The sequence below is a fragment of the Sturnira hondurensis genome, unplaced genomic scaffold, assembly GCF_014824575.4.
Source record: "Sturnira hondurensis isolate 20B ecotype Veracruz unplaced genomic scaffold, ASM1482457v3 Scaffold0000549, whole genome shotgun sequence".
Taxonomy (NCBI): Eukaryota; Metazoa; Chordata; class Mammalia; order Chiroptera; family Phyllostomidae; genus Sturnira; species Sturnira hondurensis.
Window position 1 is genome coordinate 665,717 of NW_028073180.1, and position 5,549 is coordinate 671,265.

Sequence of the window (5,549 nt, forward strand, 5' to 3'; positions counted from 1 at the left end):
ACAGTTCTTGCAGCCTCCCACCTCCCAGGCCAGGGCAGGGACAACAAGCACACCCCGGAATGGGGGCGGGGCCGGAGCCGAGCCGACGGGAGGGGCGGAGCTGGGAGGGCAGTGGAGAGGGGGCGGGGGCGGTTTGGAGCAGGTCTGGTGGTAGGCTGAGGGGAGGGGCAGATCCCGGAGTGGAGCCAGGCCCTGCCCTCTCCCACAGGCTCCAATGGTGATCTGGCAAGGACGGGAGGGGCGCTCCTGGGTGCGGACCTGGATTTTCCAGTTCTGATTTCGCTACCAGTAGTTTACCAGACTCAGTGTGTAAGTTTTGCAGCAAAATCAGGCTCGATTTCTTGGCAAATTATTAACCTCTGGAAGCACCAGACTAGTCCTCGCCTCCCTGCTGCCCCAGTTGCGAGGCTAAAGGCCGTGAAATTTTGGGGCGCCCACACATGCATTTTCTCACTTTATTATGGAACTGACTCTTTGGGCCACAGAAATGTTTAATGGGTTCTGTCTTTATGACCTCGATTCATTATCTTCCCCGGACCTCACCCAAGGGCGTTACCTGTTAAACTTGCCTTGTCTTCTCCCTCTCCCACAAAAAGTTAGTGCCTGCCTGCCTGGTCCCAGAGGAATTCAGAGGATGCTTTTTGGCAGATTTGTATTTCATACATCTCACATTACGAAACAAAATGTTCCACTTTTACGCATACTTGAACAAAACCCTCATGCATACTGGCTTGATTTGTGATTTGAGGCCTCGATGGTTCTAAGATTAGATGATGATGCGTTTTCAGGGGAAAAACTTCTGAGGATAAAACAAAATTATATTTTGAAGAGATTTCACTTACAACTAATTCGAGAGAGGGTACTGTCCTGCACTGTTATTGGGTTAAAGACTGTGTCAACATATGACCCTTTGGACAAATGGTTGATCTTGAATCCTTCTCCCACCTGACTCTCCTGGTTCAACCAGAGATGAGGGGATTTGGCTCTGCTCAAGGAGGGGGTCAGATCTCTTACACTCTCCATAGAATCAGCCCAAGATCTCAGAATCTTTCCTATCATTTATCTCCAAGAGTCGTCCTGGATTGAACTAGAAACCTAGTCCAGACCTTGTGTCTGCTTAGGCATTGTGAATTTCCAGTGAAGATAATTTGTGTTCAATGGAGAATAGGAAGAGTTGGGTTCTAGTTCTGGTGAATTCTGACCCTAGCTAGCCATATGACTTGTAGCAACTTATTTAAACTCCCTGGGTGTCACTGGTCCGAGGAGTTTAAATCAACTCTATGGGGTTGACTGTGAGCTGGCATGGTTTCACAGATTTACTAAGGCACTACAATTTTAGACTAAGGAATGCTTGAAGCAAGATCTGTAAGATTATAAATGACTATATGTGTATCTTTCCTGATTCTCTTTTTGTTATGATGGAATGGTGAAAACATACTCAAGGCATTTTACGGTAGATAGAATTAGGGAAGGACACAAAATTCTGAACAAAACTATTAAACAAATTAGAGAACTGAAGCAAAGGAGGAACAAAGGAGTTTGACAGAAAAGAAACCTCCTCCTCCCGATTTCTAGTCTAAAAGATTCAGGAATACAAGACCATTTATTATTTTCTGTATCAACAGTTTAAAACTTTGTATATCAGCAACAGTTTAAAATCAATTGGCAAATAGTCTGGGAATAATCTGGTTTTCTTTCTTCAAAACTGAGTCCCCAAAACTGTAGTACACAAGAACACAGATAAGAAAGAAGCTGGATCAAGACCAAATATAGCAGATTCAGTCTTGTGGCTTGTAAAAACTTTGCCTGTTGACCCTGGAAACTAAGAGTAGGGGAAGAAGAGTTGATGACTCAATTTTTAAAAAGTTAAAAATATAGTCATAAGTTACCATTAACTATTGAATATAAGAGAGTTTTAGATCTTTGTTTTCCTTTCTGTCCACATTGATTTTGAGAGTAAGAAGACTATTTTAAAACTGATCATAGCTTTACACTTCACCTTGATTACCATGTTTGTTTTTCTACCTAACTAGGAAGGAGGACAAAATAGAGCCAACCAAGGAAATTCAAGAATCTTAGATCATGTAGATTTGTGTGGTATGCTTTAATGGGGCTTTATTTTTTTCGGGTTCTATCCCCATACCTCCTGTTTTAGGAGGATGATAGGAAAACATTTTTGCAAATATGGCTCTAAGACAGAGGCTCTTAATGAAACCACATCACTGAAAATACCCTTTGAAATGTGCTTTTAATGCCTTCTCTCTTAATCCAGAGTGTTGCTGTAGCTGGGCATCTTGTGGCTTTGTCTAAACTTTTTTTTTAAGTGTTTTCTTCTAGACAAAGGTGAAAGCTTCAACTTGCCTCTCTTTAGACTTAAGCAAGCGCTGTTTTTCTTTCTTCTTTATAACTTCATATATCCTTTATTATTTCTAGATTTTTAAAATATATTTTATTGATCATGCCATTACAGTTGTCCCATTCCCCCCTTCACTTCCCTCCACCCTGCACACCCCTCCCCCACCATTCTCCCCCTTCCCTTCATGTCCATGTGTCACAAGTTCTTTAGATTCTATATTTCCCATACTATTCCTGCCCTCCCCCTGTCTATTTTCTACCTACCATCTATGCTACTTATTCTCTGTACCTTCTCCCCTCTTCTCCTCCTCCTACTCCCCTGTTGCTAACCCTCCATGTGATCTCCATTTCTACGGTTCCGCTCCTAATCTAGCTGCCCTCTTAGTTTGCTTTTGTTTTAGGTATGGTTGTTAATAACTGTGAGTTTGCTGTCATTTCACTGTTCATATTTTTTATCTTCTTTTTCTTAGATAAGTCCCTTTAACATTTTGTATAATAAGGGTGATGATGAACTCCTTGAATTTGACCTTATCTGAGGAGCACTTTATCTGCCTTTCCATTCTAAATGAAAACTTTGCTGGATAGAGTAATCTTGGATGTAGGTCTTTGGATTTCATGACTTGGAATACTTCTTTCCAGCCCCTTCTTGCTTGTAAGGTCTCTTTTGAGAAATCTGCTGACAGTCTGATGGGAATTCCTTTGTAGGTGACTGTCCCCTTATCTCTTGCTGCGTCTAGGATTCTGTCCTTCATTTGAATCTTGGTAAATGTAATGATGACATGCCTTGGTGTGTTCCTTCTTGGGTCCAACTTCTTTGGGACTCTCTGAGCTTCCTGGATTTCCTGGAAGTCTGTTTCCTTTGCCAGACTGGGGAAGGTCTCTTTTGTTATTTGTTCAAATAAGTTTTCCACTTGTTGCTGTTCCTCTTCCCCTTCTGGTACCCGTATAATTCAGATGTTGAAACGTTTAAAGATGTCCTAAAGGTTCCTAAGCCTCTCTTCATTTTTTGGAATTCTTGTTTCTTCTTTTTTCTGTTTGGTTGTTTCTTTCTTCCTTCTGGTCCACTCCCTTGATTTGAGTCCCTGGTTTTTTTTCCATCACTATTGGTTTCCTGTGCATTTCCCTTCATATCAATCAGTTTAGCCTCCATATGTTCCTCTAATTTGTGACTAAAATCAACCAATTCTGTGAGTATCCTGATCACCAGTATTTTGAACTGTGCATCTGAAAGATTGGCTATTTTTTGGTAACTTAGAATTATAGGCTCTGGGGCTTTGAGCTATTCTTGCGTCATAATGTTTGGTCTGTTCACACCTGTTATGTATGAGGGACAGAGCCTTAGGTGTTCACCAGGGCTGGGCGACCCAGTCGCTGGGTTGTGACACTGTATATGGGGGTGGGGTCAGAGAAGGAAAAAAAAATGGTGCTTTGCTCCACTCCACTCTCTCTCAGATTTCTGTCTTTCTGTGGCTTCCCACAAGCAAATTGGGCCCCTCTGGTGCTGGTTCCTGGGTGTGTGGGCCTGTGTACTCTCCAGGATCCTGTGGGTCTCTCCAACGAACTCTCTGTGAGCCTGGGAGCCTCTCCTGGCCCTTGACCCTGAGAAAGTCTTTCCAGTTGGTGCTTTCAAGCTCTAATTCCTGTCGCTGAGGCCGAAGCCTGAGTGGTCTGTCTCACTGTTCGCTCCTTTGCTTAGTTTATCTGTGCACGAATGTGTGACTGCGGTCATCCAGCTGCCCTACGCCCTCACTGAGTCCACCCATCGCCACCCCATGCATGGGATACACCAACCACCTCTGCCTGTGCTCCGGGTCAGTCAGACTGAAGATCTTTCCAGCCCGACCCCACTCCACCACTGACTCCGCCCCTCTTACCGGTCTGGCTGAGTGGTTCGTTGTTGTTGGACTTCCGTACAGTTCAATTTTCACTGTTTTGGCTGCAGTTTTTGTTTCTAAAATTTTGCTGTCTTTACATTTAGTTGTAAATGGGAGGGGGCACAGTGTTTCCACCTACACTTCCATCTTGGCTGGAAGTCCTATTTCTAAATTTCATAGCTACTAAGTTTATATTTCTTATTACTCCCCTACCTCAATATCATATGTGTTTTTCAATTATTTTCTTTTAGACCATGTCATTATTTTCCATGGTGAACTGGCTAGGTGAGGTTTTTGTTGTTGTTTTCCTTCTCAGAATCTTGGACTGTAATATACCAATCCTTTGGGAATTGTCCTTATAATAAATGAAGTTCTCTTTTGATTTGATTTATTGTGGCATTTGGGATTTTTATTTTGTTTTGTTTTGATTGCAAAAAGACTGGATAATGTGCTTCACACTGGGTGTTCTAGTCATCTAGTTGCTATCTATTGGTTTCCGTCCTCCAAGCATGGCTTTCTAAGTGCCATTCTCAGAATATGTCTCTTCACATTTAAAAAAAAGAAAGAAAAAAAGAGATATAAAATAAGAAAAAGAAAATTTAAAAAAACAAAATGAGACAAATGGCAGAAAGGCACAAAGATAGTCCAATGAACAGAATTCACTTAAAGACTTGAAATCTGGTCTTGCTTAACCTTCATCATGTCTCATATTTCATTAGTAATACTCAACAAATAACCCAACTTTTTTTTCACATTTTTATTGTTGTTCAAGTACAGTTTTCTGCCTTTCCCCACCTCCACATTATCCCAGACCTCCCCACCCAACTCCTCTGTATCCACGCCACCCTTGTTATTGTCCATGTGTCCTTTATAATTGTTCCTGTAAATCCTTCACTCTTTTCCCCCGTTATTCCCTCCCCCATCCCCTCTGGTCACTGTTAGCCTATCTCAATTTTAGTGTCTTTGGTTATACTTTGCTTGCTTGTTTGTTCTGCTGATTAGGTTCCTGTTAATGGTGAGATCATATCAAACAACCCAACTTTTCACTGCATGACAATAAGAGTCTAGAATGACTTGGAGTGGCCTGACAAGGTTTCATGAGGAGATAAAATTTTAGGTGAAGTGGAAAGGATTTGGATGAAGAGAAAAGAAGAAAAAGAAGAACCTGACTAGAACAAATAATATGAAGAAGACCAAGACCAGGGAATATAAAACAGAAAACTACTTGAATAAGAATTAAATAAAAATAAATAAATAAAAATTTATAAAGGGGGAAAAAAAAGACCAAGACCATAAGAGCACTTAACAAGAAAAGCAGCA